Source organism: Chenopodium album, chromosome 17 (assembly GCF_948465745.1).
Source record: "Chenopodium album chromosome 17, dcCheAlbu1.1, whole genome shotgun sequence".
NCBI lineage: Eukaryota > Viridiplantae > Streptophyta > Magnoliopsida > Caryophyllales > Amaranthaceae > Chenopodium > Chenopodium album.
In genome coordinates this window covers 35,882,862-35,899,948 of record NC_137850.1, presented here as the reverse complement: position 1 = coordinate 35,899,948, position 17,087 = coordinate 35,882,862, and the positions used below count along the sequence as shown (strand labels likewise).

Below are 17,087 nucleotides of genomic sequence, written 5' to 3'. Positions count from 1 at the left end.
AACCCTAAAACCTCAATAAAACAACAGTCCATAATAACAACAACATTAAAAACCCTAGCATAGTTGTACGATCAATTATATATATACAATAAAATAATACGATACTCGATCAAATCCAATCACATCATATAATATCATAATAATTAATAATATATGCGTATAAGATTACAAATAATAGATCATAGAATTCATACATAATTATACATACGATATATAATACAAACAACTCCAATATAAGTTTCTTGTGATTACCTTTCGACAAATTGCAATTGAACTACGACATTCAAAGCAAGACATAAATCTTACTGACCTTGCAAGTTCAATCCACAACCTTCACAAAATTAAACAAACATATCGTGGGGCTTCTTTATAAATCAATGAATAAGCTAAGGAAAATTGGAAAATAAAATAAAGAATTTTAACAAGAATCAATTTTGGGTTTGATTAATGAATCTACAAGAACAGGAAAACGGCTTCGGCTGCATTAATTTTTTTTTTTTTTTTTTTTTTTTTTTTTTTTTTTTTTTTTAATAAAACGTCTTTTAAAGTTTAAGAATATTTATAGCGTTTAAAATAATTTATGTAGGCTTTAAATTGTACACGAAATAGGGTTATAAAACTTTTCGAACTTTAAATTAAAAAATATGAAATTAGGAAATTTGTTTAATAAATAAAAATAAATTATTTTTTTATAAAAATATATTATATAAAGTCATAAAATATTCGGATATTAAGCATTTTAATGAGTTTAAAGCCCTCAATTGCTGGAATTTAGTTATACACACTACTTTTTAATTACTGAGTTAGAGTTTGATTACCCATAAAAGGGAAAAAGGTTTTAATGATTTAAATATGATTTCCTAGTCTAAAAGAGATGTTTTATATTAAATAAGTATGCTGAATTTTATTTAAGTTATGAAAACTAAGTCTTTCTGAAAGGATTTGAAGTAACCACTTTAAGAAAAGGTTTTATGGTTTTTTATTTCATTAAAAGGGGTTGATTAGTAAGGTTTAAAGAGTATTATAATTGCTGGAAATTTGTGAGAATAGTGGATTAATTATAGTTATGTATTTTTATTTGTAGGAAGTTTCGAGCTAAGTGATTTCTAGCGAGTGTGGCCGATTTTAGGCGATATTCAAGGTACGTATGTGCATAAGAATATTTGTGTATGCGTAGTATCATGTTAGGATTGTGAAATATGATTGAGTGATGAATTATTAGCATGTTTGGTTAATTATATGCTTGGAATTGATGTTGGTTAATTATATGCAAGCATGTGAAGTGATATTAGAAGCATGATACAAGTTGAACATATGTGAATCATGGAAGTATGTTTTATTTTCAAGTATCAAGGAAGCATGAAATTAATAAGCAAGACTTATGGATGTTTAAAAGAGCTATAATTAGAATTATTGAGCATGATTCATGAATTTAATTCTCACCCATTTATTATTGGTGTTAGTCAAGAAGTTAGTTTATATATTTACTCGCTTAAGTAAGTTGAGATTGAGTCAAGGAAGTTTATTAGCGCATTCAATGCACCAAGGTAGTAATCGTGCAATTTTGTGAACAAACTAGGCAACGAACCTTAGTTAAAATAAATAGTATGTGCTCACTAATTAATTCAAGAATGAATTGGAAGTATGTATTGAATGTTGTTATGTTTATTCTTGATTGATTGGCTGGAGTCATCACATGTTAAATTGGTAAATCACGTAAAGTGTAAAAGGATACGCACCAAAACTCTTGGAACGTATGTATACACCTTGAGTATGTACACATGGGGGAGTTATGTAACTTTATATTTGAGCATAGCTTCTACATGGGTACAGGACGCTGAACTTTATTTTATTATTTATGCGCTGGAATTCTGTTACCAAGTGTGACATATTAGGTGCCAATTGGGGTAGCTCCCTGATTGGAAGCTCCATTTTTAATGAGCTATTTTTAAGGAAGAAACTCATTCGATGCGTAATCCAAAGCTATTATTTAATAATTAATATTGCTAGTTATGAGTCAAAGGTAAGTTGACTTGTGATTGTATGACAAGCATGTTTTAATTATTTTATTGATGATAGGAGATATTCATGTTAGTGTTGTGCATATGTACTCAGCTTTAGTTGATTCGTACTTTTGTGTTTGTGTTTGACTTTCCTTTGGTTGGCCCTACTATGACCCATTTATATGGCGAGTAGAGGGTTGAAATAAAGGAGAAGTGACAGGTACTTGGAGCATGAAGAGCATGATGGGAATGAGTGCCGAGAGTTACTTGTTATGCTTTCCTAGTTTTATGTTTTGAATTGTTGGATTATTGACTATGGATTAACCTTAGCTTGTTATGTTTCTTTTAAGTTGGATTTTTAAAGGGTCATGTTTGGATTGGTTTCAACTTGTGGATTATTTATTTTTACTTTTGTTTTGAGGTTGTGAACTCAAGTTTTATTTTGAAAGTTGGTTTTTATTTTAGACTTTCACTGTGTGACTTTGAAAAATAGCCTTAGCCGTTATCACGGTGGCAGTAATATTTTGGATATTTCCTTAAATGAGTTTTATTTAGAGTAGAAAATGTATTTTTAAAGAAGAGAATTTCCAGGGTATTACAAAGCGGTATCTGAGAACTTTGGTTGGATTTTTATTACCACTAAAGCCAAAAACGTTTTCTTTAGGTACCTATGTTTTTAAAGCTCGGCCAAGTACTTATTTAAACAAGTTTGAATTTTTTTTAAGAGGTTCGAATTTTTTTTTTAGTACTGAAATTCTTTTTCTTTTTTTTAAGTGGTCCAGATTTTTTTTAGTGAGGGCCGATTTTTTTTTATATTTTTTTTTAAAAAAATAGGGGTTCGAATTTTTTTTTATTTGTTCAAATAAATATTTTCGAAAATATATTTCAATTTAAATAAAGTAAAAAATTAAATTTTGTGTGCAGGTATGCGAAGGAATAAAGGTATGCAATTATGTGTTAATTGCTTTTAAAATCATGTGGTGAGATTGGGTAGGAAAGAATGGACATATAGGCTAGAATTGTATGTCAGCATATTTTATTTATATGAGGTGTTCAAAGCATGTTGAATGATAGTATGTATCTATGTGATAGCATGTTTATGTGTGGAAACATAAATTGTATGATTGAGTACCAAACTTAAATTTTTGCAAAGAACTGTATACTTGATTAAATAAAGAGTTTTCTTTATTGAGTCATAACCCAAAATACCTTGCAGGATGTTTGATTTACCTAGTAGATTCTCTTCCATGGACACTCTATTAAAGAAGGACTATGAGCATGTTTGGGATTATATTCGCAGGGTTCGCTTTTACTGTACCTATATATCTGATGTGTTTGGGGAGCATCATCTAGACTAACCTGATTATGTCTCTAACTATCCACCCTATGAAGCTATTAAGAGTCGTTCCGTGATTTTCATTTGCCTAATGGCGTAGCTAACTATACTAAGCATAAGGATTCTAATGGTCAGTGGGGAGCGGATTGGAGATACTTGTATCGTTACATTGCTCACAAATAATTTATTCATCTTAACCCTCAATATGCTTCTCAACCTCCTCCTTAGCATAACTTTGGCCAAATTCCACATCAAAATGCACCTTACTACTCTTTAAAAATGATGATCCCATGTCTGAGTCAGAACCTGAGCCAAGTTATGCGAGTCAAGGTGAACCTATGGAGCAAGACAGTGTGTCTGGAGATTCTTCATGTGAAGTTATTCCTAATCCAAATCTTCCAAGTCCTCCGGTCATTATTAACTTAGAATCTGATGAGTCTGATGAAGACCTTGAGGAAGATGATGATGATGACAATGGTGGTGATAATGGGAGTTATCCTGAGTATAAAGGAAGTACAGAGAGATCAAAGACAAGATTGACAATGTCAACATTTGAAGATTTTAGATTAACTTTCCTTTAGTGTTTTAAGTATCTATTCTTTATTCATAGTTACAGTTTAATAAAGTTGTGTGAGTAATAAGTAGCAGAGCTACATTGGGATAGTTCAAACATTTCTTTTCAGTATTTCAATAAAATATTATAATTTCTTTTCAAATTCATTTCCTTCTCTCAAAATGAGCTTACCAAATGTTAATTATTACTATTGCTTTCTGTAAATGGTATCAAGGGAAATGACTCAAAAATATTTTTGTGATGTGCTTACTTAAGTGAAATGGTTGCATGACAACCAATAAAATGTGTTGAAATATTAGTGGGAGAAATGAGCAGTTGCTTCTACTATAATTCAAATGAGTGCTTGTATGCTTGGATTCAAGTAGTTTAGTTATTGTTAAGTTGCAAGAGAGTTGTGACTTTGAAAAATAACCTTAGCCGTTATCACGGTGGCGGTGATATTTTGGATATTTCCTTTAAAGAGTTTTATTTATAATAGAAAATGTATTTTTAAAGAAGGGAATTTCCAGGGTATTACAAAAAGTGGCGAGCTTAATAGGCCAAGTTGGGCTTTTTCAAACTGAGTCCGGATTTAAAACTATAATAATCTTTTTGCCTTCTTCAAACCCGCCCTATTTTCGAGTCTGATTGAACCAGATCATACTTGATCACCTTTAGGATTTGGGCTTGTTTGGTTGACCACCAAAACATAAAAGTTGTAAAGTTATGTAAACTTCTAATACATACATAACAAACATAACATTAAATTTTTTTTGGGGTAAATTCTCAATGGTACTCTTAAGATTTTTTTTTTCCCTCAATGGTAAATACTAAAAAAAAACAAATTATCAACGATAATCTATAACTAGGAAAAATACTTCAATGGTAACATTAATGACATTAATTCATAATTATTAGCCTACCCTAGTTAACTAAAGGGATAATGACAAATATAACCCTTTTAATTAAATAAAAAAATTACAAAAACCCCAGCCACCCCAACCACAACCCACTACTAGCCCCCCTCCCTGCCAACCGCGGCCAACGACCCTCTCCCTCCCTTCTCCTGGTGCCGGCGAGCCTTTCCTTCCCTCGATTCCCAGCCAGCCACCATCTCCTTCCCCGATTCTTTTTCCTTCCTCCGATTCCCAACTCACTCAAATCAAACTACACTACCAACACAAACTTGTGGAGAGAGAAAAACCCTAAAAAAACCTTCAATCTCCTGCGGTAAAACCTCCTAAGAACATCCAAAAGCAAATTCCATCAACCACCAACGAAAATCCCGACATGGAAACCCACCTCTCCCCTTCCTCAATTTGCTCTGATCTCCTTCCTCGATTTTTGGTTGAAATTTCTAGGCTTTTTAGGGGCGAAATTATCAGCTTTTGATTTGAATTCTAGTCGTTCATTGCTCGATTCAGGGTATTTTAGGGGGTTTTGGGTCTATTTTTTCTCGAAAATGAGTTTGACTTGGATTTTCTCGAATATGGGGGGTTTTGGCTTAGATTTGCTGGGGTTTTCGGTGAAGAGCAGGTGGGGTTGAGGAGGTGGAAGAAGGGTTTTGGAAATTGGCACCAATGAAGAAGGGGAATTGGGTGGTTTAGGGGTCGCGACGACAAAGGGGAGGGGGTTCAGCCAGGCACTGGTGTCGGGGAGGGATTTGGGTGGTTGCTACTGGCGTCGGCCGGGATCAAGGGGTTGGGACTGGCGAGGAAGAAGTAGGTGTTGTGTTTTTTTTCAATAGAGGTATTTTAGGCATTTATGTTTTAAAACATTAACCATGGTTAATATTTCCTTAAAATGCTTAGCTAATGTTACCAATCTTACCACGGAATTTGAATTAGTTTTACAACTTCAAGATTATCAAAGATAATTTGATATTTAGTGTTTACCATTGAGAAAAAAAAAAAACCTTAAGAGTACCATGAGAATTTCCTTTTTTTTTTTGTCTATATTGGGCGATAATCTATCTATACTTATATTAAAACTCCAAGGCAAGGAGTGCAATTCCGCCATGTGTCACTTTTTTTGTTTCATGTTGCCACATCATTTTTCTTCAACTTATAAATTTGCCACCTCAGAGATTACATGTTAATGATATTTCATTTATTAGTAAAAAAAAAAGTTTTTTCTCCCAATTCAAAGTTTGTAACCGATGTTATTTACAATGATTTTAATTATTGGTCTTAATAAAGAATTGAACAATTCAATTTTTATTGAATTGCTTGAAATGGAGCAGTTTAAAAAGTAACCGATGATCAATTGTCAATCAATTGAAATTCTACAACTGAACAATGAATGGGTGAGTTAATTAGTCAACAAATCCATTCTTATAAGTAAGAAAACCTAAATTATAGTTGTTGGAAACGATTCACTAACCTTGGCCTCTTGGAACATGTTTTTTGGGCGAGTATCTTGATTTCTTATTTGTCTACAAAATTATTTGGCCTTGACATGCAAGGTGATTTATTTGTATTCATGTTTTTATACATTTATGATTTATCAATGCAAATAAACTTTAGCCTAAGCTATATTGGTTTTACACTTCTTTTACAAGCATTTTGGTTTTAATGATTGTGTAATAATATGTATGAATTAGCTATGGAGTATATTTTAGTCTCGGATTCCATTAATTAGCTCAATATATAGCTAGTTTGATATAAATTTTTCATATAAAGCACTTAAGGTTATAATGTTATAGTGTATAAACCTCACTATATATTTTGCTAATTAGCTAAATGCTTATTATTATTATTATTATTATTATTATTATTGGTCTTATTTTGTGGGTACCATCTATAATATATTATTATATAATTAAAAATCAAATGACAACACGCTGCCACCACGTGTCATCGTACTTTTGTATGATTTGGCGCCGCATGAGCGCTACGTGTTGCATTATGTGTCATTAAACATCATCTTAAAACTCTTCATATATGTAACCTTCTATTGTATTTAATTTTCCCATAGAATGTAACTCATAAGTAATTGCATATTATCAAACAATTTAATTTGTAAGAGATTAATCACATACTAATGGTCATTGATTCCTTGGATAGTAATTTTCAAGATTCAATGCTAGTCAAGCAATTGTACAAAGTACAATAATATTTACATAAGTTATAATAGCACTCATTAATCTTAAATTAACTATTATTTATTTATTCACTTAAAAATATTGTTGAACATTTTAAATTTTGATCAAACTTACAAATTTATAGTGATCTGATCCGGGGTATCACTCAGGTCAATAACTAGTTTAAAATACAAAGTAAATTTTCTTTGGGTGGTAATTTTAAAAAGTCTGTTATTATTTGTGAGTTGTAAAATACTAGTACAAATTTTTGTAATGGAAAAATGGAATCTAATAATCCCACCTTTAGTGTGTCTTCCATAAACGATCTGACTGTAATACCCCGTATTTTTGAAACGTATTTTCTAATTAGTATTCTCTTAAAAAGGGTATTTTAGTAATTTATTTTACTATTTGAATTTTGGAGCCAAAATGATATTTGAATTTCGATGCCAAAAGTATTTTAAAAACTCAATTATTATTTTTGGATTTTGGATAAGATTTATTATCCATTTATTTTATTTTAAAAACCGGATTATTTATATATATTTCGGATATTTTAATTAAACAAAATTATATTTTATTATTTATTTAAAAGGGCCAAAAATTCCTAAATTATTAATTAAGATTTTCGGATTTTCTATGTGTAGAAAATCTGATTTTCTTAGTTATTTTATTTAGTGAATAATTGGAATTTTATTAATTAATTATTTTATACAATAAATATTATTTACACAATTATTTTTAATTCCTTAAAAATATCAAATTAATTCCCTAAATATCTAAAGCCACCATGATGGATTTTTGGGTGACTTATTTTCGTAAATTATATTTTTAATTATCTCCCAAAATCTCTTATTTTCCTTAATTCTAATTCTCCATCTATTTAATATCTAATCATCATATTTTCTTGCCATTCATTCTTCTTAGTTATTCCCCAAGTAATTCTAATTTCCTTATTATTTTTCATAACAAACATACCTTCCATATTCAAGTATATACAATCACCTTAATGTCCAAACTTTCCTTAATTCTTTTATTCACTTCTCCAAATAATATCCTTAATTCCTTTTTACCATAATTCTTCCCACATTCTCTTGCCATAATTCTTGCATGAGCTAGCCTATAAATACCCCTTCATACCTCTCATATTCTTCACACCAAAAACCCAATTATCTTCTTCTCTCTTATTCTTCTTTTCCCTAAACCTTTTCATACTTTTCTTCTCCTCTTTTCATACAAATATTATCCCGTATACCTTTGAAGCCAGTTTTCGAGCACTTCTGGTCAGTTTTTAGGGTATTGATATTTCATAGAAGATTGTTCCTCTCGAAAAATCCTTGAGGTTAGGTTCAAGAATCACCCAATTCGGGGTTATATTGAAGGAGTTATGACCTCCGCAAGTTCTGCCTATTCTTTCCAACGAAAATTCAATTCTCTTTAATCCTATTCTTTATCTTCTTCATGGTTAGTTTTCTATAATACAAATACCTATTTCAAAACTATAATTTTATATTAAAGTATTATTTTAAAAGAGTTTTATAGTCCATGCACATTAGATTTGAGTTTATGTTGTGATAACCTTATGGTTATGATATTTGTAAGGTATATTCGTGATTGAACTTTGAAAGTGCGAAGTGTTGATTGATATTCGGAATCAAGGTTCTTGAGGTTCTTTTTGTGTGATTTTTCTAACAAGGATCAAGGTACGTTTAGGTGGCTAGATACCTTTGAAAGTGATTGGTTTGAATAACATGGTTTACATGATTTGATTGGTGATTGAATTAAATTGATTTGAATTATGATTTTGAAATAAATTATGTTTAAAGATATTGATTTTAATAAAAGTAGTTTGAATGATTGATTTTTAAATCATGTTTTGAATGGTTTGAATTACTTATCGTGTTTAAATAAAGGAATTGAATTTTAAAAGGTTTGTTGAATTAAATAAAAGGTTTTTCAAGGAAGAGTTATTGATTTTGAAAAGTTATTAATATGAGATTTTATTCTCAAGTATCTATTTAAAAGGTTTTGATTTTGAAAGTATGTGGAAATTATTAAAAAAGGAGTTTGAATTATATTGGAATTTATTGGATATTAAAAGGACTTATTGAACCATTGAATTATTATTATTATTAATGCTTTATAAGCATGTTGGTAATCGCACTATGCGGATTTGGTTTATTGATAAGGCCTTGGACTTTGTATGACCGGGTCTTTCCTCAAGAATAGCCTTGTAATATAAGGAGACTAGCTTGGGGGGTGTGCACACTTGGGTGAGGAATTGGATTAAAAGAAATTGGTTCATAATGAAGGAATTGGATTTTTAAAGGAATTGGTTTTATTAATTATTTTGATTATTGAATCATTGAAATTGATTTTGGAATAATGAGTTTGGAATTTATTGGATTAATTATTGGAATTAATTTTGAAAGCATGTTTGCAAATAAATTGAGTTTACATTATCTTGCACTTATCGTACTTAGTATATTTTGCTAATCTGTATTTCTTATTTGTTTTGGTTCGCCCTGTTTACCGTAATGGTAAGCAGTGTTGGCTATTTTCAGGTGGAGTCAAAATTGAGCATATGGAGTTCCGGGAATGGTTTCACCTAGATTAGGAAGTGTTGGTCTTGTGTCTTTATTTTGAGTACTCATAACAATGTTACTATTTTTATAAGTATTAATAAAAGAAAGTTGAGTTTCTGCTGCAAGTTTTGTTATTGAGTTAAGTATTTTGAGTAGCCTTGCGTAATCACGCGGCGTTAATACGCCTAAATCTATCTCTACGGTATAATTATACGTATTATACTGGTATTTCCGTAGAGGGAGATTTGGGGGTGTTACCTTTTGAAATTCCAGAAACAAAGCCACCTTTAACATAGATATTCCATTAATGATCCTTTTGACCTATTATCGGTTAAACCAATCAATTTTTTTTTATTTTAATTCATCTCCTCCCACCTCCCTTCCATGGTTACCACCTTAGCTGCCACCCAAACCACCACCTCCTCAACTCCTCACTCCTCATCGGCCACCACTCGCCCAGCCACCACCAATCGCAACCCTCACACAACCCCACCAACAACCCTCTAACTCCCACGCATTCCTCCACCAGCAACCCCCTACCACCCACGCATTCCTCCACCAACCATGACTTCTTTTGCCATGGCAAGGTCATTTCGCCATCCCAAATATTTCCCCTAGCTGCAGCCCCCACCCCGCCCCTACCTTAGCTGAAACCCGAACCCCATTTAAAACCCTAACCCCCATCTAAACTGAACATCATCACCCAAAACCATATTTCGTGTGTGAAATTGTACGGTATGAATGAAATTTAATCAATCCTACAACCATGATTGAGCTTAAACCATTGATGAAAGATGTTGAGGATCTGGATCGTAGATGATGATGCGTGGTGATGATGAAGTGCACAACCAAGAAGAAAGACGCGTAGTGATGATTGAATCAATCACTCGCCGGTTTGGGTTGCCAGTGAAGGGATGATGCCTGAGTTGGATTGCCGGGGAAGGGATACGGTTGCGACAGTGATGTGAAGGGGCGGGGATGACGCCTAAGTTGGGTTGCCAGGGAAGGGATGCGATCATGCGACAATGGTTTTGGTTTGTTGTTTTTTTTTTAATTGAAAAAAAAGAATAAACCTATTAAACGTTGACACATGTCATAAAACCTAAGAAAACCAATTACCAAAATAATCCAACCGATCAGGGGTCGTTAATAGAAGATCCATGTTAAAAGTGAGATTGTTTCTGAAATTTTAAAAGGTGGGATTGTTTATGGAAGACACAATAACGCTTTGTTTGAATAGAAAACATGGAAGGAAAGGAAGGGGAGGGATAGAAGAGGAAGGGAAGAGAGAAGAAAGGGAGGGGGAGGTGAGCTCTATTTTCCCTCTAAATCTCTCCAATTTTGGAGGAATTATGCTTATTAAGGCGAAAGGAAAAATGGATCCTCCCTTTTCTTTCCCTTCCTTCCCCAATCCTTTATCCAAACAAAAGAGTTTGTACCCCTCCAGTTATACAAATTCTTAAATGGACATGGTTCACACTAATCTATTGTGGACCAATAACATTAGAGAAACTATGGTTATTTTATTAATAAAAAAAAGTCACTATAATAAAATGAAGGTCACTATGTTAAAAATAAAAGCCATTTTGGTAATATATAGGGTATAAGAAGTTAATTTTTTTTTATGAAATATTTTATAAGGTCAATATAAATAATAAAGGTCACTATGTTAAGATTAGGGTCATAACGTCGTACTTTAAGTTCACAATAGTATTAAACGTTAAACAACTTTTAATAAAGTTTAGTATGTTAAAAATAAGGTTACTATGTCAAAAATAAGGGTCACTATGTTCAATATAATGTCAGTTGCGTGTGTATAAACCTCGGGTCCACAATAATATTATTGTGGACAGGTACACGCAAGTATTTTTGCTGTTCTCTTCCTTTCTTTTCCTTCCATTTCCTTCTATCCAAACAAGGTATAAAGGTGGGATTATTAGATTCCATTTTTTCTTTTGGAATTAAATTACCAATTTAAAATTTCCATGATTTGTAATTCTTGAGTGGCAAACTTTGAAATAGTCGTTACTCATTAAGCAGCAGCTTCATAAATTAAGTAAAAGGCCTATTCCACACAAATTATCAACTCTGACTTCGAATATACTAATTTTACAGAAATCAAAATCAAATTATAAATCAATTTGAGATTTCTGAGTATTTTCTGGGGTTTAATTTTGATCTTATCGATTGAAATCAGAGCGAAATAGAGGAAGTTTGTTCAGATAAATAATGGGGTTCCTTGTTACATCCCTAATATTCTTGGTGATCGGAATTATTGCTTCTCTTTGTACCAGAATTTGCTTCAATCGTGGCCCTTCTACCAATTTGTAATCTCTCTTTCTCTCTCCTCTTACTGGATCTTTGCTCATTTTTAGCTCTGCATTGTTGTTTGTTGTTTGATGGTTAATGATTGTTGATGTTCCTTTGTTTTGTTGATTGACTTGTTTAAATTGGGATTTGGGGTTTAGTTTTAAGTAATTTGGATTATAACTGATTTTCATTTTTAGTGGAGTCTTGAATTGATTTGATGCATTGAAGAATGAAGTGTTTTTGTGTTGAAAACTTGAAATCATTGTTTAAAAACTTTGATAGTGAGGCCTTGTTTACTTCAACTTAAAAAAATATTATTCTGTAAAAATAATTTGATTTGATGGTAGTGTATGTTTACCGGCGAGGGTTTGAGTTGATAGAGTAAGCAAAAAAAATGGAGTGATCTTCTGTCGATAAAGATGAGTGGGTGATTGGGGGAAAGAGAATGGAGAAGTCATGACTTGGTGATTGATTTGAAGAAAATTACATTTGAGTGTGCAAGTTTGTTGGATTGTAGATCTATTATGAGGGGCTTTATTATGCGAGGAATATCTTGGCTCGATTTCACAATTGCACTATGTTTGGATAACAATAGGGAAGGAGAGGGTGGGGAAGGAATAAGAGGGAAGGGAAAGGGAAGTGAGGGGCAAGAGAAGGTGACCTTCCATTTTCCTCCCAAATCTTTCAAACAATGAAGGGATTTGGTTTATTAAAAGGGGAAAGAAAATGGATACTCCTAATTCCCTTTCCTTCCCTCCTAGCATTAGGTATCCACTACCAAAACAAAGGATGATGCATCCTTTCTCTTCTTTCCTTTCCATCCATTTCTCTCTATCCAAACACAGTGTTGATGTTTAAAATATTTCTCTGAGAAGATTTCATGCTCAACAAATCAAGCATATTATGTGTGCGGGAGGAGCTTTTTTTTTTTTTTTTTTTTTTTTTTTTTTTTTTTTTGGGGGGGGGGGGGGGGTTTGATGTATCACTCTTGTTTTGCACATAACATATGAATCCAAACAAAGACAAATTGACCTTAGGAGATGAATAAGTTGGGTGTTGCTATCTACTAGATGAGGACGAAGATATTTTTTTGTTTTCCTGATAGTTCTACTTTTCAGCTCGCTTGTTTATTGTATTTGGCTCTTTTATGTGGCAGGTCACTTAGTTAATTCTAGCAAGGTAAATTGATAACTTCAAAATTGATTTTGGGTGTAATAGGACCTTTTTCTCATCCTATGAACCTATGTGATCTACAAATTGTCAAAGTTATCCCTTAGCATTTTTATCTCATTGAACATAATCTGGACTCTGGAGTAGTCTTCTTGTACAAATGATTGTTTTACTTGTTAATGTTGTTAATCTAGTGACTGAAGTATTTTAATTTGTGCAGGTTCCACCTAACATTGGTTATTACAGCAACAGTTTGCTGCTGGATGATGTAAGTCTATTACTTTCCTTAAATCTATACCGGTTAAGTGAATCAAAATATTGCACTGGCTGAGTAACTATGTAAAACCACAAAATGTTGTACCAGCAATTGTATTAGCTTTTTTCTCTATCATATGTGAATGACTTTTGTGCAATTCTATAATTATGTGAATGACTTTTGTGCAATTCTATATGATAAAATGCACTGGAAATTATAAATCACTTCTAGACCTCCATTTGTTTCATGTCATTCGAATATGAAATTTTCTTTCTCTGAGAAAGTGACTAGTTGTTCTGTAGGCTGAGGTCTGCAGATGGAGTACTAGCAACTGTCATCTCATGTCACCACTTCAAATCTCTCTTCTTATTTTCCACTGGGAAAGACTATAGCTGCTTTGCTTCTTCAATTGAACCATTGGGATAAACAAAATCATGACTGTGCCTGAAAAGGCTTCAACTCAATGAGGAATATTGCAAAAGTGGGTTTTGTATGGCAAGCTTTTGTTTTCTTAGGAGAGAAGGAAGAAACACAAGGAGGTGACATAGTGATTCAAAATTATTGTGACAAATATGTTTCCTTCCGTCCCGGTGTAAGCTCTATGGACTATGGAATGATGCCAAGTTTCAAGTTTAGTGCATAACTTTGTTGATAAAAGATGAGTACTTTCAAATTTTGGTCAATTGGTGACAGCTTGCAAAAATCCTTACTTCCCTAGAGAGAGAAAGATTTTTGTGATGAACTGCAGGCTACAAAAAGCATGTATAATTATCCCCACTTACATCAAGAAATATTATTAGTCTACTTTTCTAAGTAATATTATCCAAGAGTCTGTTGGAGAAGTTGTCTCCGCTTCTGAGTATTTGCCTTTGTAGACCCCTCAGATCAGATTCTCATTAATTGTGCTGCTAGTTGTTACAATTGTTTTTTTTTTTTTTTTTTTCAAAATTTATTTATTAGGCTTTGTATGCTCCACTAAAAAGGCTAGCTGTACTAGTATAGGGAATAGATGATTACTGCCTTTATTGGCTAGACATTCCTAGAATGCAGTTTGAAGAATTTACAGTCATGAGAATTTGGCAGGGATAATGGTTGATCTGGTTTGGTAATCAATTCTGTTGACCTCTATAGTAGTTTGCATACCATGCATAGTTCCGTGCAGTTATAGACCATTTTTGCCTAGGTTTATTTGACAATTTGTTAGTTCTATTGTATATTCCATTCAAATCGGAGATGCTGGAAAGATTTGGAATAACTGTTGACGGTGCTTATGGTTTTATATCCTTTCTCACTGTTGTTTATATAGATCTCTATTTGTGTAGGTGGGCTATTGTATATCTTGCGCAGATGAAGCCCCTCATCAACCCTATACTTAATGAAGCAGAGTGAGTTAGGTTTGTGGGTGAAATTTAGAAAGAGTGCTACTTTATATACCATATGTTACCAGTTTGCAGATCTTTAGAGGAGCTCATTAAGAGCGGTGCTAGCAACAATTTCTCATGTGGATTTGTATGTAATTCTATTATTGCAGGGAATAAAAATATTCCTTCTTTTTTTGGCTTTGATTATTCCCTTTTATTTTTAAGCACCAATCTACTTGCTTGAATTGGTTTTGTGGATGAAATAAAATCAATTGGTGGATCACAAATATAGGCATGAAAAAAATTTGATGTGCCACATTAGTTGTTTGGGCGTAATGATTTAGCCAGTTTTAGTTATTTTTGTTGATCTCATTTAATTTTAAACCCAATAGGGTTTATTGATACATATCATTTGATCAATTCCAATAAAAAAAATTAAAACTGAACTTGTCTCCCTTTCTAATTTTATACGACTATATTACTTTCTTATCAACTGATAAGGTAAGTTTTGCAATTACGGAAGTTTTATTTTCTTTGTAATGGGTTTGTTTGGTTGGGCTTGTACTCAGAGCTACTAAATCAGACAAAAGTTCTGGAGCTGTAGAAAGGGAGTGGAATAAAGTGGACATTGGTGAGAGACTTTGATCAATTGAAGGAATTCAGCAGAGACCCTTATGATCAGTATGAAGTCAAATGCATTGTAGGGAAGAGCCTGTTTCTCTGGCATGTTCATTTGCCTGTCAAGGACTATGCTAAGGTTTCTGAGGGCTTAGTTTTAGTTGATGAAGTAGCAAAGAAGCTGATCGAGTTTTTTTTAACATTAGATTAGATATGTAGGGGGAGAAGCCATAGGTGAGCGCAATTGGCACCTGAGCTGGGTTAGGGTGCTAATGGGGTCAGATCCAAGTTGCAGCCTATGCCTTTATGGTTGTTCATTTGAAGATAGAGAAAGAATGGATGTTCATTGTAAGGAGCTAGAGCAAAGATCCAACATCAATGAAATTTTTAGTAGCAAGGAAGAAATTATAGAACGAGTAGGGTACATTAAGAAGCTGAGCACACCAACAGTTTTTTACTTAGTTGTTGCAGATAGTCTGTTGGAAGACAAGACAATATTGAATGGCTGGCAAGAAGGCTTGCTTCCTTTCCTGAAAAAGAAGCTAGGTGTTAAGTCATATTTATGACAAATAACCTTATCTTATCAAGTCAGCCATTGACTATGAAGTATTCTTACAGCAGATGTTTTTGTGGGAAATTGGGAAAAGCTTTTCTACTTTCTCTAGTTTCATAGCACTTGAGAGGACACAAAAGAGATCCGCAAGGGAGTTTCAATTTCTTGTAACAACAGCATAAGGTAGCCTTCATATGCCTACAATATAATGTGACTTTAGTAGTTCACGAAAGTGGCTGATAACCGAAGCATCCAATTCGCTCCAACAGAAAGGCATGGATGAAGATCGGTCCTCTCTCAGACTTCTGTTGTCCTGATAAGCATAGAAGAGGACCTTTCAGAAGGACGCTTGTTGACCAATGTGTCAGACACGAGCCTTCAATCTACTAGTTATGGTTCCAATTATGTCACATGTTGTCTGTCTTTCCTTGCTATTCTTGAGCATATTATGTGCATAACATTCTTGATATACTGATTGCTGGTATGATTTGAAATCTTAATATTCGTAATTTGATTGAAAATGAGAGCAAATAGCTTGGGGCATAACATATTATTTTGTACTTGAGCTTTCTTTTTGGATATGCTCTACCAGCATCTTGGTATATCGATGAAGTCACCAAAGGAATGCTGTTCCCAGCTTCAGGGAATTTACAGGTTTTATTGTTGGGATTAGATATTATTTTATTGCATTTCCATTCTTTGATGCTGTTTTTTATCGAAAGGTGTACATAAAACAGTAGTATTTGAAATATTACCTTTTTATATCCAGGATTAAATATTATTGTCTTGCTTTTCCACTTTTCGACCTTTGTATATCCTGTATATTGGCATTCTGCAATGGCATTATAATGGAAAAGCTTTGCTACCCTGCATTGAAACATTGATGCACTTTTATTCTTTTAGAGCTTGAAAACTGAACTTAATTGTCTCCTTGTTAAAAGCTGTTGACTGTAGACTTGAAACACTTCAGGTTGGTACACATTGATTCTGCTTTCATCACATTTGATTGCTGATTCTTCTTATTAATTGTTTTTCAGTCCTTCTTTCCCTCTTCGAGCATGATTTTCTATGTTGGTTGGAGTGAGCCCTTTGCTTACTGCTTTGAAGTAGAGATTTTTCTGTGAAGTTTCTATGCTTTTTTGCTAATGTTCAGGCATGTCATCCATTGGTTTGGAGCTTAATTTTTAGCATGGGCTATTTGGATATGATCTGAAGATAGATTCATGGTTTAGATCCTTGGTTTCTATACCACAAAGATAA

General features: G+C 32.9%; 1 pseudogene; it reads left to right on the top strand.

Annotated features, from left to right (window-relative positions):
* Window positions 1-3,629: 3,629 nt before the first annotated feature.
* On the top strand, window positions 3,630-16,144 carry LOC145588884 (O-fucosyltransferase 23-like; annotated as a pseudogene).
* The last annotated feature ends 943 nt before the right edge of the window (window positions 16,145-17,087 follow it).